General features: G+C 35.5%; 1 protein-coding gene across 1 annotated transcript in view; it reads left to right on the top strand.

The window, feature by feature from the left end:
- The first annotated feature begins 7,507 nt into the window (after positions 1–7,507).
- LOC134742277 (rhomboid-related protein 2-like) overlaps positions 7,508–19,988 on the top strand; it is a 29,770-nt gene continuing 17,289 nt past the window's right edge. The window contains exon 1 of the mRNA XM_063675327.1: positions 7,508–7,851. The gene's annotated coding sequence lies outside the window, so the exon portion shown is untranslated. The remainder of the gene's footprint in view (positions 7,852–19,988) is intronic.

Here is a 19,988-nt window from a genome sequence, read left to right as displayed (position 1 = left end):
CTGCAGGTGCAGCGGTCGCCATGGCGACGGTCGTCGACCCCGCCCGCCCACCGGCGCCGCCCGCCCCGGCCAGTTTGTAAACACCTCTTAACCAGAACACATAATATGATCGTGAAACTTACGCCACTGTAGTGATAGTGCTGTGAAATTAGTGTAAGTTTAGTGATTATAGTGTTTGTTAAAATATGACAGTGGAAAGAAAAGGAATGTGCAAGCTGAGCGATTTACGCACGTAGCAGGTCAGTTACACAACTTACACAGATATAATTATTATGTAGAAATCAGTTCACAAACGAGGATTTTAAGTCTACTTCTGTCATAAATATGCACACAATAGTATCACATGTCAAGGACAGCGATCAATAATGATGCTGCTGCACTCAGATGCAGTTTTCAGGACAAGCTTCTGAGTGCACTCAGATGCAGTTTTCAGGACAAGCTTCTGAGTGACGAGTGGTCGTTACTCGATAGGTTTAGATATTATCAATAATATTCGATTTTGGGCCCTCTTGTAAATACATTTGTCCTATAAATCTAATTTCAGTAAGCTTTAGTGTGATTACGGTCATCGCACCCTAGTATCCTGGATATTTTTACCCAATCACTATACCCCCGTGTCCCGGTTATTTTTACCTCCTCAGCGTGACTCGGTTATTTTCACTTCATCCTTGAGTGTGACAGGGTCGCGGCTACGCTAGACTAGTGACTAAGTTAAGAAAGCCGTATCTGTTTTATCTAAAAGCATTTTTTCCGCAGCAAAATTTGTTACTAATATTATAGTGCATAAATGCGATAGGAACTATGTCTGTCTGTCTTCCTCTTTTACAGATTTGCAAGTTGCGGAAAGTTTCCAAAAACTTTTCTATGTAAAGCGACGTTTAGACTAGCAAGAACTTGTGCATGCAATTTACGTTACATTGCTGACTACTAAGGTAAACTGCATTCAAAATGTTTATCAGATACCGCAATGTAATGAAAATTGCATGCAAGTTCTTGCTAGTCTAAACCTCGCTTAAGTTTTTATAAACTTTTCGCAACTTGCACTTTTGTAATCTCTCTGCTCACAGACCGATTTTGTTGTGCTATGGATTAGTTCAGGTAGGAGCCGAGGTCCCGAGGAAGGAGATAGGATGGTTTTTATCAGTATCAACCATAATCATCATCCCGCGCAGACAACGTCGCCGTAGAAAATGTAATATTCTTATCATACAGAACGGCCACGCACCGCCCCGCCCCGACTTGAATGACCTCGCCCCGCGACAGCAGATTGACGACCGTTTGCCGGCCACTCAGTACTATTTTTAAGCAACTTACACTACACTATGACGCATGACGCGTGTACAGACGTGCCGTTCACACACAGAAACGCAAGTGATTTTTGATGTATAGCGTGTCCGCCCTGTGACGTCGCGTCAACTAGTGTCTGCACTATAGTTAAGCACAGCTTAAACCGTTGAATTCCACAAAGAAGCGGGTTTTTTACGAGCACATAAATAAAAAAGATTAAAAGGCATTTATTTCGGATTAATTACATCCATAGAATTACATACTTATTATTAAAATTAAAATTAAAAAAAAAAATTAAAAATTAAATTAATATTAAACTTAAAATTAACTTACTTAACATATATTATATCTATAATTAATTAGGTGTAAATGGAGTGAAATTTTTTGAAGAACTAACCAATTGAGGTAGGCAAATAACTAAATTTAAAACCGCTTAATTAAGTACCGCTTATTGTTTTTGTAAGTATTTAAAAAACAAGGCAAAGTCGTAAAGGTATGTTTTTGTAAAATAGATATGAGACGAATTTGGCACCCAACAAACATTTCAAAATTTGACTAAACACTGGCAACTCGAACATATCTAGTGCTCGCTAGTAACCCTGTCACTGGAGATATGGGGCGAGAGGGCAACCTAGTTTCTTGTTTGTTTTTGCTGCATTTTTCAGTAGATAGCGAGCAGAGACGAGGACTGCCGTTTCTTGACTACTAGTATAAGTACCTATACTAGTTTTTTACAAACTACTAGTCAAGAAGATCTACCCCGGTAGATCTGATATCGCTTATCCTGTCGAGAATAGCTGCTACATCGCGGTCCGTGTTTTTTAAGATAAAATAGAAATAATTTATTCGTTAGCACACACAAATAGAAAATTATACAAAACAGAAAAACATAAATAAAAAGAAAAAGTGCCACGAAATCCTCAGCATGTTGCTGGCGACTTCCAGCGCTGATCTTCCGGTGTTGCATTTACTTAAGTATATTAGTTCGTCGAATTGGCAAACTAATTTGCTAGCTTGATTTATTCAACTGCAAAAATTAACTCAAAAAATAATAAAGACAATAAAGTTCTGTTGCTGACATGCTTCGCCTAATTATTTACCGAAATTTGAAAAAAACCGATAAGACATTATCGCGACTATATAAAATGTCGTGTGACAGCGACAAAACGCCGCATCACCCTTCGGGTTCGATTGAGTTCGATTTGAGTGGGGTGTCAACATAGACGTAACGTAGATAAATAGAAGCGTCAACAGGTCGTTACACGATGGTCGGTGTCTGCAAGCCTCGTTCCGCTCTTCATATAGCTTTGACTAAACAGGGGTTGGCAAGGGTGATGTAATTAATAGGTACTTACTCGGCTCGGGTATGATTATTGAGAGGTGGGGCACGGAGATGTCAATTCTCTCGAACCTATAACAATCTGAATGAGGAAATAAGTATCTACATGTAACAGAGGACTACATCAGGTAATCAGGTGTATTGCGTTCCTGATGCATGATGACTTAGCACTGATCCCATTCACTGGGGGTCGGCGCCGCATGTATTTTTCTTCTTATCATTCACCTGTTATTTATCATCTCTCAACACAGCACAGTCCATCCACCTTTTCCTTGGTTTATCTTCCTTTGAAAACCCTCCACATTAGTTTCTATTTTCTAATACCTCTCGCGACACATGACTTTCGTCCTTACGCATCAAAAAAGCACCCTCGGATTTGCCCGTAACCTCTTGTCTGTGTATGATGAAGAATGTTTTTTCGAGAACGATTTCTTCTGCTATATACAGCACAAACCAGGTTTGAACCCACGATCTTTGAGCACCACTCATATTTATAGGAAATAATACACCTAATTCAACGAATTTCACGAGGACAAGTCGCCACAGTGGCTGTGGCTAATGGTGTTCATAAGTCGTATCAGTTGCTATAAAATGTGTACATACTGTACCTAGGTTTTTATTATTCAGTAAAATGTATGTTAACGAGGCTAAGTTTTGTGCGTGCGAGGGTGTAATATCGGTAGATGAGTCATTAACTGGCGTGAGTTATTTTTGACGAAACATTTTTTTATGCCTTTATAAATCGTGAGGTTTTTACTGCAATTTTATCTACTAGTTTGTAGGATACTTCAGTACACTAGGTGCAAAACTCAGCATAGAATGACGAGAAATTTCGTACATTGACCCGCCTGTACCTTTGCTGTCGCTTTGCTGTCTCTTTGCTCCCGCCCATGATGCCGGCGGTCACCGACACTGTGCAAGAGGGACAGTAATATAATTTAATATGCGAGTGCGATAGAGAGGAACATGCGCGTTAACGTACGAAAAAAAAGTGTTTAATAAGGTTAAAAAAAGTTCGAGATACGGAGGTTTAATAAAAAGACCATAAGGGTTTTGGAGAAATGATCGACCAGGAAATGTCAGGATTTTCAGGCTGATATCCGGACTTCTGTCATGATATTCCATTTTATCATATTACCCTAGATATGAGGTAAATGCGTGTTTGAAGCAGTGAGCTTATCGGAGCTTCGCGTCACCATAGAGTAACTTATACTAGAGCGGTACTGTCATAGTAAATTTTGTAACCCCATTAAATTCACTGCCATCTGTCGACACACTTTAAAACTAAAAATGAAGATTTATAAAAATACGATAAAATGTATTTAAATATGGATAAATGATTTTTTTTATTTGCATTAATTATTTTTATGATTTTGACCCACGTTTTTTCACTGATATGCGTTAAAATTGTTAAATAACAAACGAAACCGACAACGCCATCTATACGACAGTAGGCCAAAGCTAGTAGCGCCCTCTGAACGAGAATCAAATTTTCTTGATTTTCGAGGCACTTTTTTTCCTTAGACTGTATCCATCGATTACAGAGTTATATCTATCTTTGGCGTCACGCACTGCTGTAATTAAGTACCTATTTAGGCACCTCAAATCGGCAGTGACGCAGGCACGACCTGGATTTAACAAGGAAATGGTGACAGTTGGTAATTTAAATTTGTTATCTATATCGGACAATGGTGGACTACTTACTGTAGACTATGTTGGAAATCAGAAATCAGAAATCAGAAACATTTATTGTTCAAACTGTGTGTGTGTTTTTATGGGTATCAACAGTTTTACCCTTTTCGGGCATACAATTAATTTTATCTTAAACTAAGTAATCTTAAACTAAATTTTAATATACATTTAGGTTTACAGTTATAAAATTCTTTTAGGTTATAGAAGACTGTCTATTAAAAAGTTTTTTAAAAAAAACGTGGTTTCTTACTTTGTTAAACTTCAAGGTTTGTCTTTGTTATCTCATTGCTGCTTTCGTTTGACATATTACGGAAAGTGATACGCACCAGAAAACAAACCACAAATAAAGAAACTATTATTCTCAAGATTAATGTGACGAATAAGTAAATAGGTTTTTTTTTTGAAATGTACTTAGTAGTACCTAAAAGTTTGTTCCATGCGAACGCAAAACGTGCCAGAAACTTACTTGAAAGTTACGTTATTTCATTATTGATTGTAATTGGAGCTCGATGCAAGTCGTACCGAGCCTGTCTGGCAGGCGGCAGGCGGCAGGCGACTCGGTGCATTATGGAGTGCATCGATCGGCTCAATTATTCAGCGCAGCTCAGCGCTGCACCTCTCAGACCGAGGATTTTCGTGTGGCACTAACACGCCGCGTACGAGATTCTTTGAGGCGGTCGCGAACATCGAAATTCGAAATATCGTTATCACCTTTTCTGCCGCACCTGCCTAATTCAGAGACTCGGATACCTATCAAAAATTTAAATTTAGATTTCACATGTTGGAGGTAGGCGCCCTAAGAGGTTACCGCCAACAAAATGTGACGTTCTCAACCAAAAGGTACCACATTGTCGCTTGTCTATAAGGTTGATTTCTAATTGAATCTATATCGAAATAGCGCTTTACTGACAAGCGACAATAAGTACCGTTTTGGTTGAAAATCGCACAAATATCCCTGTCGCGTAGACTTTTGCGTAAATTATTTGCGCTTACATGTATCTATAGGTACAAATTGTAGCCAGTACACGGTGCATCATATTATTTATGCACACTTTTGCGCACCCTAGATATACCTAGGTATTACACAATAGATCATTGCACTTTATTGCACTTCAGACCTGACTGACTATATGTTTAATAAGAACCAGAAGAATATTACAGATAGCTATCTTATTATGCACAGCGATTATCTACTTCTTTCTTAACTAGACAAGCGCCTGTTATCCTCCTAAGTCCTGCGGTACCAAATTTTGTACATAATAAGTCACCCTTCAGTCCTATTAAGTAAAGTACTATAGTAATAAACACCGATAGTACTCGTACATATTTCGGTACAAAATGTTTAGACGCCCCCCGCTTTCAAATTTGAATGCTCGCGCGGAATATTCTGACAGTCCATAGAGTTGTAGTAGTAGTAGACAGCAAATATTTATTATGTGCAAAAAATGAACAAGAGGCCTCTAGGACTATGACGTATAAAAGCTATATATATATTGACAGATTCCGTTACGGAAACTGAATCAGATTTCTTACGAGACATGCCATGTTGCCAACACAACATAATACCTCGAAGAGAGAACAAATAAGTGTCAAGGAATTGCAAACATAATCAGATGCATGCGTCACTTGTTTTGTAAATGTCCCAACAATTGATCATTGGACAAGGCAGTTTTACTTTTAAGTAACCTGACATTTACAAAAGATTGATTCACTCACAATTACCATTCCAGACAAAGGCGATAGGATGGAGATTTGCGACATAGTCAACATTTTTAAGGTCTTAATAACCTATATGACATCTTATGATATTTTATAGGTATAGGTGGTCAGCTACCTGGTTGGCGTGCCCGCATTCGCATATTTTCGAAAATAGTTATTTGTGCAACAATAGAGGAAAGTTGGTTTTTCTTGCGAGTGTTTATTTTGAGTCCCGAGAAAGCGAAAGATTCTAAGGTAGAATCTTGAGCGTAGCGAGGGACTCAAAAACACGACGTAAAATAACTTTGCTCTCGTGTTGCACACATAATTTTTCACCTCAGTAGTGAGAACATATTAAAGGTTAAAATGTATTTCGAATTACACAGAATAAACAGAAAAAAAAAGTATTATAATATGTACCATATCATACGATACGATACGATACGATATACTATGGTTTGCAATAAACGTTTATGATTTATGATATATGTTCATTATAGTAGGGTCAGAGAACGGCCACCACACTCTTAACCAGATAAAAAGGCAGTCTTATATGGAACTTTTATACTATTTTCTTTGATATTACGTTCACATGAAGGGCATCGACCAACAAGCATATTAAAGAACAAAGGCTGTGGAACTAAGACCTTACTTAAGATAAACGGGAGAACAGTAGACAGTGACTAACATTGATATTATTGCGATAAAACCGGCTCAGTGCGAGTCGGGCTCGCGCACGAAGGGTTCCGTACCATTATGCAAAACAACGGCAAAAAAATCAAAAATCAAATGGGAGCCCAATTAAATATTTATTTTTGTTCTGTTTTTAGTATTTGTTGTTATAGCGGCAACAGAAATATATCATCTGTGAAAATTTCTGTCTAGCTATCACGTGGTCGTGAGATACAGCCTGGTTACAGACGGACAGACAGACAGAGAGCGGAGAGATTTTACCCTTGGGGTACGGAACCCTAAAAAAGAACATGCTCCATCCAACTTGGAACTTTTTCTTAGCAGTTATTTTATTTATATTGTTTGTGTGAAAAGAAGTAAGGTCAGTACGGATAAGTTTAGATTCAAATACATTAATATATATTTCTGCAGGTTATTAAAAATTCAGAATTGGGAAGCGCTGGATTTTTTTAGGCGTATTTTTTTAGGCTGGATTTTTTATATAAAAATATGATTCTTTGAACTATGTAAACAAAAGTACCTTTAAGTTGAACAAAGTGAAATGTATACGATAACGCCGAACGAGAAGATTTTAGAGAAAAAGGCCAATACCTCCAACACGTGCGGCAATTTACAATCAACTAATTTTAGATCTGAACATTGTTACTAAATCACTCAGTTGTAATATGTACTTGTAATAATCATAACACATAAACACATCTACGCTTCAAAAACACATGGCCTGCACATGCATCCAACCCACACAAATAAATACTAACTTTAGTGGGTTGACCTAGAATACATATTTGCTTAAACGAGCGGTAGTTCGAAGCTCGTAGCGCAGTCAGCTGGGCGTTATCAAGGAGGGTAAACGCGTCTGATTACTTATCTCACAGATAAACTTTAATTGCTTGTCTAGTATTAGTAGTCTGTTAATCGACTGTTTATGTGCGAATGGATTGTACGTACTCTGTGTAAATAAAAAAGAAAATAAAGACGCGTAGGTATATCAAAACGTATATCTAAGTGAAGTTTAAAAGTGAGACAAATCGTGAAGGTTTGTAGTTTTTGTTAATAGTGGCGTCAAAATGTGGTGTTAAGATTGAACATAGTGTTAAATGAGTTAAATGAATGAGCCTACTAATAGTGTTGTGTTCCTGCCGGTGAGTAAGGTTGCCAGAGCTCGAGGGAGAGGAGTGTTAGGGTCGGCAATGCGCATGTAACTCCTCTGGAGTTGCAGGCGTACATAGGCTATGGAGACTGCTTAACATCAGGCGGGCCGTATGCTTGTTTGCCACCGATGTAGTATAAAAAAAAAGACAAATAAATAAAAAAATGCTGTTTTGTGATATCTTATCCAGACATTAATATTTAGTGTAGATTTAAAAAAATGTGAACGATTAAATAGGTATGTGAATAATGCATATCAAAATGTCGTCACCATTCCAAACACTAAATTGACAGGTAAATATTATTAATATCGATAAGTTATCTGTTTAGTAATTGATTTATTTATTATTCGTAGATAACGTGCCATTGAACACTTTTACTTTAAAACGTATCAAAAACAATATGAGTTAGTAATAATGGTACCCATATTGTTATATTTTCTTAAGCATTTTGGTGATTACTATAGTTTTGTAGTTGAGGCCCAGGAAAATAAATCTGGCACCAATGTTAGGGATAGCCTAATAAAATAGTGAAGGTAATATTGTCTTCGGTTACCGCGATAGTTACTCATGAAATAAAACTATGAAAACGGATTATATCGCGTATATTGAATTTATAATACATCCCGATGTTTCGAACACTTTACAGCGTTCGTGGTCAACGGGTGACTCCCACCCCGTCACCCGTTGACCACGAACGCTGTAAAGTGTTCGAAACATCGGGATGTATTATAAATTCAATATACGCGATATAATCCGTTTTCATAGTTTTATTTCATAGTGAAGGTAAATTAGATAAGGTTATCTAATCGTCCTTTCAACGATTACCTTCTGGGTTAATTACATTTTCTTTTTTGTTTTCATAAGTACTTATTATTATTAAATTTATTTATTTATTTAAACTTTATTGCACAGTAAAATTGTACAAAAAGGCGAACTTAATGCCAGAATGCATTCTCTACCAGTTATATATCTATACATATTATATTTTCTGTACCAATGAGTTTCTCGGAACTTATGTACGAAATATCATTTAAGGCCTAATTTTCCCTCTGGATTGGAAGGTCAGATGGCAGTAGCTTTCGTAAAAACCAAGTAAAAACGAATGCCTACGTCAATTCTTGGGATTAGTCGTCAAGCGGACCCCAGGCTCCCATGAGCCGTGGCAAAACCCCGGGATAACGCGAGGAAGATGATGATGACATATTATATTGTCTGCCCTCCGGCCGGAATTCATCAACTTTGAAGTTATCGGTTTCCGGCTCTGTCGAACACAAAAATAGTATACACTCAGCCAGTAAATAAGAAAGCCTCAGCCTAATACCAAAGATAGATATAACTCCGTAATAGATGGATACAGTCTAAGGAAAAAACGTGCCTCGAAAATCACGAAAATTTGATTCTCAGATGATCAGATGACGCCACTACCTTTGGCCTACTCTCGTATAGAGGGCGTTGACGGTTTCGTATGTTATTTAACAATTTTAACGCATATCAGTGAAAGAACATGGGTCAACATCATATAAAAATAATGAATGCAAATAAAAAAAACATTTTTATCCATATTTAAATACATTTTATCGTATTTTGAAAATCTTCATTTTTAGTTCTAAAGTGTGTCGATAGATGGCAGTGAATTTACTGTGGCTACAAAATTTACTATGACAGTACCGCTCTATCCTATCCTCTTTGCTAATACCATAGAGTAACTTGTACTAGAGCGGTACTGTCATAGTAAATTTTGTAACCCCAGTAAATTCACTGCCATCCGTCGACACACTTTAAAACTAAAAATAAATATTTTACGATAAAATGTATTTAAATATGGATAAATGATTTTTTAATTTGCATTAATTATTTTTATATGATTTTGACCCATGTTCTTTCACTGGTATGCGTTAAAATTATAAATAACAAACGAAACAGTCAACGCCCTCTATACGAGTGCAGGCCAAAACTAGTGGCGCCATCTGATCGAGAATCGAATTTTCGTGATTTTCGAGGCACGTTTTTTTCCTTAGACTGTATCCATCTATTACGTAGTTATATCTATCTTTGCTAATACTGTCCTAGGTATGTATTATACTACTTAATGATATGTTGTCACACGATAAATGTGAACTAGGTTTGTGTACCACCAAGTCAGTGTTTGTTGTAAGGCCAGTGACCTCAATAGCTTAGGCCAGTGACCTATTTGTGAAGTCGGTCAGGCACTCGGAACACTACGACCCGTGTTGCTAATTAAAGTGGTTACCTAGGAAAGGCGAGCTAAAGGCTTTGACTAACCAGTAACCGAGACATCGAAAGAAAACGCGACAAGACCTAATATGGACTAAATACACCCAGAGAGATCGCTAAATGCTCTGCAATTTCAGTATGTTGCAGCTGCCGCGGCCACTCATTGATTGTAAGTAGTTAAGTACCAAAGAGAGCGATACTGTCATAGTAAATTTTGTAACCACAGTAAATTCACTGCCATCTATCGACTCACTTTAAAACTAAAAATGAAGATTTATGAAAATACGATAAAATGTATTTAAATATGGATAAAAAAAAATTTTATTTCCATTAAATATTTTTATTATTTTGACCCATGTTCTTTCACTGATAGGCGTTAAAATTGTTAAATAACAAACGAAACCGTCAACGCTCTCTATACGAGAGTAGGCCAAAGGTAGTAGCGACATCTGATCTAGAATCAAATTTTCGTGACTTTCGAGGCACGTTTTTTCCTTAGACTGTATCCATCTATTACGGAGTTATATCTATCTTTGCATAACCAAAGATAGATATAAATCACGAAAATTTTGTTTTCAATCAGATGGCGCCACTAGCTTTGGCCTACTCTCGTATAGAGGGCGTTGACAGTTTCGTTTGTTATTTATAATTTTAACGCATATCAGTGAAAGAACATGGGTCAAAATCATATAAAAATAATTAATGCAAATAAAAAAATCATTTATCCATATTTAAATACATATAAATAAATGGTAATTTTTAGTTTTAAAGTATGTCGATAGATGGCAGTTACATTACAGTGGTTACAAAATTTACTATGACAGTACCGCTCTATCTTATTATATCCTCTTTGGTGTTATGTTTATTATCATGTTTTGTAACTACACGAGTTATTCTTAATCAGTGCAGAATTATTATTTCATCATTACATTAGGTTATCGTTATCTTCGCGGGTGGTGTTGTTTGCCAATGATTCCTATTAATCTTCACTGTTTATAACCAACCGGCCAAAAAATCGAAGCAGAAACAACTTAAAAGAAAACAAAAACCGGCCAAGTGCGAGTCGGACTCGCGCACCGAGGGTTCCGTACTTTTTAATATTTGTTGTTATAGCGGCAACAGAAATACATCATCTGTGAAAATTTCAACTGTCTAGCTATCACGGTTCGTGAGATACAGCCTGGTGACAGACAGACGGACAGACGGACAGACGGACAGACGGACAGACGGACAGACGGTCAGACTGACAGACGGACAGCGGAGTCGGAGCAATGAGGATATAATAAGATAGAGCGGTACTGTCATAGTAAATTTTGTAACCACTGTAAATTCACTGCCATCTATCGACATACTTTAAAACTAAAAATGAAGATTTATAAAAATACGTTAAAATGTATTTAAATATGGATAAATGTTTTTTTTTATTTGCATTAATTATGAATAACAAACGAAACCGTCAACGCCATCTATACGAGAGTAGGCCAAAACTAGTGGCGCCATCTGATCAAGAATCAAATTTTCGTGATTTTCGAGGCACGTTTTTTCCTTAGACCGTATCCATCTATTACGGAGTTATATCTATCTTTGGTCGGAGTAATAGGGTCCCGTTTTTACCCTTTGGGTACGGAACCCAAACTAAGTCTAGTTGGGATTAGTTCGTATGATCATAAACTGTTTCTGACGTAGACGTACGTAAACTAGGAGTGTTCTTGACCTCATGATAAGGGACTCGTGCATGTGCCAAGTTCACTAACAACTGTGATTCACACGCAACACAGTGCAATGTTACTGCAATTACAATGTGCTGTGATAGTGGGTTACATAATAAACAATATTCATTTCCTCTTTTTATCTGGCTATAAATAAATACTGAGCTCTGTATGATGTGGCTATTTTTAATTTAAAAGTAAATTAATAATAAGATAGACTGCCTAATAAAACTACAATAATAAATAGGCCTTATGTGTCAGATATTTTAAGCAGCATCGCGGTTACGACACTTGCGTTCGTGGCTCTAAAGCCCTATACGCGAGAAGATCCCTCGTCCACACACGAAGCAGGTGTATGCTCCTCCAGGTGGGCGGGGGTTGGAGGCCTGCTCGTGGCGCCCCAAGCGTTTCTCTTTTAGTAAGGAGCTCTTTTGTGCTTGGATTGACCATCATGAATAACACGACGCCACATGGGTCGGTCTTCAGCCAGTTTCTGCCATTGGTTGCATGAGATGTTAAAGGCAACCATGTCACTTTTGCACAATCCTTAAAGCACAGTATTGGCCGCCCGACTGATGTTTTATTTATCTACTTTATTTCATTGTTTCCTTGATTTTTACTGTGGCTAAATTTGTTTAAGGATAATTGTTCGTTCGTTACTGTCTCATTTGACATTGTTCGTCAGTCTGTCATTATTAGTCATTAGTGTGTATTACTGCCATTACTGCTGACACTAAAAAACATACAACCAAATTTAGAACTTCCTCCTTTTGAGATTTGGAAGTCGGATAAATATAGTTTGTCAAAGGACTGTCTCATTTCAAACAGACAGAGATAATCATACTATCTTTGTCTTACATTACACTAGTACTAGCACCCAAAAAAAACGGATGAGTATAGTTTTAAGTTCTTATTTACTGCCAATTTGGTTTGACCAACTATAGAAAAATGACACCCGAGATTTTATATTACACAATTTGTTGTTCTTATATCAACCACAGCAGCTATGCCCCTACGTTTGATTTTTTTCGAAGTTTTATTATAGTTATTAGTTGGAGCGATTAAAAATTTGTATGAAATGTCTGTTTTTAACTCCTAATTTTTAAAATAATAAAAAAATCATACTAATCAAACTAGAGGCATAGCTATGATTAATATTAAATAAAATTATGTTAAAAATGTTTGCCATAATGTCTATATCCAGAGAGGCCAATGAGAACTACGTTCGTATGAAGAAACGGCCGTCCTCTTTCCTCTTAAGAGTTTTGCTGTACGGATAGTAGTGAATTACTGACTCCCACTAATAGTTAAAGGGTAATTCATATGGATATTTCGTTGTTGATTGTACTATGATGGTTAGTAACAATATGGGGCATGCCATTAAATGTTTAGGCAAAAATTACGTTAGGAATTCTGTCTCTACTAGTCTCAATAATTCAACGTAAAACTCGCAATTTTCTTGTTTTCCATAACTACTTCAAGACTGCTTCAACTTGATCGTTATTGTTACAATCAAGCACCGCCATTTCGCGCGTGGACTACGATTTGCCAGACTTTTGTTTTGCTTTATGGGTCCGATATAGACATTTGACCCTTAAAACAAACCTGATCTACTGATAGGTACCATATTTGTATATATAACAACACAATTTCCTGAAAAGCACAAACTAATATACAATTTCCTTAAAAGGAAGTGTACAAACAATTGACCGCAGTGGGTGCCGAGGATGTATGTATGTATGATATATGTATGATTACAAACACAATAAAAGAACATAAATATATACAATGTACAAAGGCGGACTTATCCACAGTCAACCCTTGAGCAATAATTGTGTGTTCGGAAAATAGAACATCCTCCGGGGAACCCCGAGCCATCCCCTACTGCATATTATTTGTATTTTTCTAATATACAGGTAATTAGAAATAATTAGTATGACATTGAATAATGAATTAAATTATTTATTTCGGAATTTATTTATTTATTAATTTTAAAAACTAATATAATAAAATACTAGCTAACAAAGTGATTAATAATAATGTTATTTAATAATATGTACCTCCTTTAATGTACGGGCAATAAGGTCTAGTATACATATTTTTAGCAGATTTTCTGTGTCGATATTTAATACTCTGAGTGATATCGGAGCTCAAGCTTATAAGCGCGCTGTTCTGTACAGGGCTCGGAACCGGTATTTTTTTTAAACCCCGAAACAGCCCAATATTTGAATTTTTTTATGCTCATAACGTAGGACTGAATCATTTATTTAGGAAACAATTTTGCATTATTAAAACGTCCCATTAAAAATGAAATTACAAACAAAAGAACGAAAAAGAACGTAATAATACCGGTATTTTTGTATGGAGCAAATACCGGTTTCCGACTTCTGTAAACTTTGTGAGCTTATTTGGCTTACCCACAGTGGTGGGCTGCGGTACCGATGTCACGATGTGTCTTTTTATACAATAACTGGCACAAGTAATCGGGTAAATGGGTGGTAAATAATTAAGTACATAAAAGCATTGACGAAAATCAATGTAGCCGTAACGGGCAAACATTATTGTAGAGAGAGGGGGTAGGGGGAAACATTATTAGCGCAAACGAATACACTTCGAAAGGCCAAATTCACCCACAGTTGAGGTATTGAACTTCGACCACTATATTTTGACAACTATTATATGACTGACATGAAAAAATGTAACATTATAGTGGCCATTCCTAATTAAAATCATATAAATTGTTAAATTTATTTTACTCAAAAGAAATTGTACATTTCAATTCATTCATTCAAATAAAAGTAAATCAGTAATCCATCCATTCCGACATCTATGCTCGCTTATGGATTACCAGTAATTTATGTTATTAATTACTAAAACTTTGTTTAAGTGATTTATAATCTTAGAGAAATAAATATATTTGAACTGATTTATAATTTAATATCTAAATTGAGTAGGCAATCTCTTTCTTCCGGTGTGAATGCTAACAAGTCCTGCATCCTTCCGGCAAATCGCCTTTTAGGACATTTTCCTATGATTGTTTGAGTTGGCTCTCCACAATCACAGGATTCTCCATCTGTAAGAGATAACGTTGTCCTTAAGTGAGGTAAGAGAAACATATTTTATTTTGCTCGGGGCAAGGGAAACCGTATGAGGAAAGTCCTTCGACGTAAGTATTTTTAATAGAATAGTTTTATTTTGAATGGTATAATTTTTTTAGTAGGTATATCTTCTGTTTATTTTCCCTACTAGTGTTTCTCTGACCCTAGGGTTTTTCTTATCCCACCTAACCAGAAAAAAAAACGCAAAAAAATATTTTTCGCGTACACCAATCATAAAGCTTGTAAAACAGCTTTTTAAGTTTTTTTATTTTTCAAACAAATATTCGATCCTTTATTATACTTACACCGTCTCCTTTCCATATTTTTTCCTCACCCATAACCATTAAGGGGCTACCTGAGGTTTTCATCGATTTTTGCCAAGTTTTAAATCGTATCTCCTACTTTTGCACTACATATAGAATTATAAGACAAGCGGCTATCGGTTCTTCAATCTTTTATCTCCATTTTTGTCTACCGGATTGTGAAAAAAATTAATACTTATTTATTTATGATTGTTTTAAACATTGTCTAAAAAAACACTTTTTTCGTATCTCGATTGCTGTGAAAGATCTTACTTATACGAAATCTACATATTTGGGTTCGTCTTAGACGTCTCTAAAAATTTGTGTAAGGTTTTAATTTTAAACTAATTAACACAAAAGTTATGGCCAGAAAACCAGTTTTTTGGCCTAAAATTGTTCAACTTTGATGCCAAATATTTCGAAAACAATGAACTTTGAAGTAAATATGGGATACTATATTGCTAAAATCCGTTGCTGTTAATATGATAAGCTACAAAAAACATTAGAAAACTAAGGGATTCAAATCGAAGGTCATTGGGGCATGGGATCCCCTTAAAGCTATAGTGCTAAACCATAAATCGTATAAAAATAAAGTAACCGCTCGCACAAGTGCCCATATTGGCATTTATATTACCGACGCAATTCTAACAAGATATAAAACTCCATCTCGAGTGCTCGAGTCTCGAGCCGCTCGTAAATCGAGCAAAAAGCATTTTGCTGAACCTATTCCTGGTCCTGGCCTTCACCTGCCGTTTCCGGACGCATGCCCGTGATTCGAGAGGATGTTGCATCTGCTGCACATTTTTCGACACATCGTGTTTATGGATGTGGAACGAATTATGCGGGTGCATTGGTGTAACATCGAAAGCGGGGTAATTTTGTAAATGGCATATGTCAATAAAACCAGAAGCACTGATACTTTATGCATACACTACCGCTCAAATGTATTTTCACCATACAATTGTATACAAAAATTATTTTCAAAATCATACTGTTCGATCGCAGGCTGATGACTCTTACATGTTGGATTGAATTTTTATTTAGGTAAATATATTGAGTCTCAAATTGTTGCCAAAGACATCCTTTAAAATTTCGAGTTTACTTTAGGCAACAATTTAAAAAAACCCTTATGTACTAGTTCATACAAAATAAAACGATTTTCTACTGGAAAACGATTTATGGTTTTTTTTTACGTTTACTATTTGGTAAATAGCCAATGTTCGCGAATATTCTGCACACCTTTTAAAAGCTCTATGCTTATGTCTGTTCAATAAAAAAAGTAAACTCCACAAAAAACTGTTACCCGACTGCGACTTAGCGGTATAATTCTGAAAGTCGATTTTGTATACAATTGTATGGAAAAAATTACGAGTGCCTAAATAGTTATGAGCGGGAGTGTAATTTACTTCGTTGTCCCACAATAAATTATGGCTTAAATAAACTTAAAAAAAACCAACATTGGTTTATGGTACTGATAAACATGAAAATTGCTGAACGCTGTACGTAACTACGTATATGAAATTTAATATTTTTAATTGTACCTAACATTTGTTTAAATAAGGTTGATGAATTGTTATTTACCAGTAATGGATGATGAAACTAACATACAATGACATAGAGAGAGAGCTTAATACATACGAACATACGCCCCAACTTTCCTAACAATAAAGTTGTGCTCTAACCATTTGACCGCCTGCTTAGCCATTTGATGTTGACTGTCTTAAATCTTAATACATTTCTATTCACTTTTCGGTAAATGATATCTAGAGGAATGCAATCAAAGACATCTAACTGAGGCTTTTATACCTTCTATCGCCATCATATACGTCATCGCCGAGCATTCGCTTCAAGAAAACCATACACATGTGATATGCGCTAGCTTTGCGGGTCTTGCATTGTCGAGACGTTTTTTGGGAGATGGCAGGTGCGCACGCGCCGGGTGTTGATCCCAGTATTATTCCAAACGATAACCGAGTTGGGGTCTGTCTCGGATATTTTGGAGATGGTGTGCATGTGCATGAATTGCATTGCAATACGTAATTAATTTGACCTTCGTTCCATTACAGAAATGTATGATTTTAACTTGGTTATAACTGATATTAAGCCTCGTATAAACAGTGTATCAGTATGACAGTTTCAAGGTAGAGTACGTCTAAGCTAACTTTGAACAGAACAAAGTGCATGGGGGAGTATAGTTTATAACTTCATATTTACGTCTACCTACAAAATTGCGAACCGAACCATCTGACGAAACATTTTAACACCAATTGAGACTTTTTATTGGATAATCCATTATATTAAGTATGTAAAAAAAAACATTTATTTCAGACAATAATTCAGTCCATATTTCTTAAATTAATATTAAATAAAATTAAAATTACAATTAAAATAACATTAAAATTAAAATTCTAGTAAAAAAATAATACAATTAAAATTTATATTAAAATTAATACATAACATTACATAAAATTACATTGGACTAAATTTAATTTTGAGTTATTAAAACTAACAAAATAAACGAATATATGGAAATGACATTATAAATTGAATGTAATAATTTTTTCTATTGACCTGTTATTCGTTTTATTTTATTTTGACGATCGTTATGAGCATAGAGTAACTTATACTAGAGCGGTACTGTCATAGTAAATTTTGTAACCCCAGTAAATTCACTGCCATCTGTCGACACACTTTAAAACTAAAAATAAATATTTATAAAAATACGATAAAATGTATTTAAATATGGATAAATGATTTTTTTATTTGCATTAATTATTTTTATATGATTTTGACCCATGTTCTTTCACTGGTATGCGTTAAAATTATAAATAACAAACGAAACAGTCAACGCCCTCTATACGAGTGTAGGCCAAAACTAGTGGCGCCATCTGATCGAGAATCAAATTTTCGTGGATTTTCGAGGCACGTTTTTTCCTTAGACTGTATCCATCTATTACGGAGTTATATCTATCTTTGTTATGAGATATCCATGCTAGCCGTTAACGTTGTTTTTTCATTTTATATTATTTGACATTGTTCATAATTTAGTTAATTAATTGATTGCTTATTGTGGTAACTAATCGCTGTCTGCTCCGCCCCTCCCTCTCTTGGGTTAAAGACATTGTACTAGTAAGATGTGCTCTTATCATTTATTACAATAAATACTAGTTAAACAGTCTTTGTATTGGTATTAATTATTTACCGGATACAAATAAACCCATTCGAGCATCCCGACATTACACTTATAATGGTTTTTAAATTTATTTTATTTTATTTTATTTTATTATAATAATGTCACTTACAGTATACACCAAACATGACACTTAGAAATATACGAATATAATGTGTATTGCTTGACATTTGTATAATTATAATCAATTTAAATCATAATATTATGAACTGAATAAATCTAAAATTTATGAAATTTTACATTAATGATGGTAGCCTTGGGGGAGGCCTATGTCCTAATGGAGTAAGGAAGAGGAGGCTAATGTAGTGGCCGTCTATCGGCTGACATGATGATGATGATGATGGCAGTGCCGCATTTTGTCATTGCAACTTACGCTACGCTGGTCCTGTCATCCAAGCTACCTGCGTGCGCGCAACCCAGCAATGGCCAGATGTTTTATGTTACATATCAAGTGCACCTGGCGCCAACCTGCAGGCTTCGATAAGATTTATTCAAAATAAACCAGTTCATTTTAATGTAGGTAACCTTGCCTTAATTTTCTTAGTTTTGTCTTGGTTTTTAAGCCTCGTACACCTGAACCAGTGTTTCTTAAAGTGGGGTCCGTAGCACGCTTATCAGGGGTCCGCAGTAGGTCAGTTATCTACTTAATTTAAACATACTTACTTATTAGGAAATTTTGTAGTAAACTTGACGAGACCTAAGTGAAGTGAACACTTATGTATTTTATGTAATTTTTTCTCATTAAGAATGAAAATTATAATAAAAGTAAATTTTAAAATATAAATAAGGGTTTTTTATTATTTTCCTAAAATATTTTTTTAACGGGTCCTTCCTCGTGACTACAAAAAGTTTAAGAAACCCTGACCTAAACTGTGTATCAGGATGACAGTTCTAAAGGTCACCCTACACAGGTTCCGCCATCTTAGCTACCTGCTTGGACGCATAGCAACGCGGCCAGATGTTACTTATCAAGTGCACCTGGCGCCAACCTGCAGGCTTCGATTTATTGATAATCTTTTTTTTGGTTACGCATCTGGCGACGGCCTTAAATAATAAAAGCGGTATTATTAACTGACTGAAGCAAAGCTTACATTCCTTAAACTTATGAAACGTTATAAACTGTAGAATACGATTCATATTGACAAAGCTGGGTGCATAGTTACTGGAAAATATAAAGGAGACCGAGATCAAAAGATGTTCATTTAGTTTTATTTTTAACTAGCTTCTGCTCTCGTCTTCATCGGATAAAAACTATTAATCTACCCTATCTATGTCCTTCTCCGGACCTCAATCAAACTAACTCCATATTAAATTTCAACTAAATTAGTTCAACGATTAAAAATTTAACCTTATTTCAGAACACTTTTTAATTTCATTTACTATCTTTTTACTTACTTATCGTTTTTTTATTTTATTTATTATACATATTTTATCTCTGACACCTAGAGACTCATCTCTAAACAATTTTAGTAATTGTCTGTTGTTTGTATATTTTTTATTAGTTTTCTTTTTTTTGTGTAATTCGACATTTAGACTGGATACATGTCTGACAAAGTATCTAATACTTTATTAACTCCATATTTGTAATTGTTTT

This window comes from Cydia strobilella, chromosome 6, assembly GCF_947568885.1.
Source record: "Cydia strobilella chromosome 6, ilCydStro3.1, whole genome shotgun sequence".
Classification (NCBI taxonomy): Eukaryota; Metazoa; Arthropoda; class Insecta; order Lepidoptera; family Tortricidae; genus Cydia; species Cydia strobilella.
Note: the sequence above shows the minus strand (reverse complement) of the source record. Positions and strands in the feature narration are given on the sequence as shown.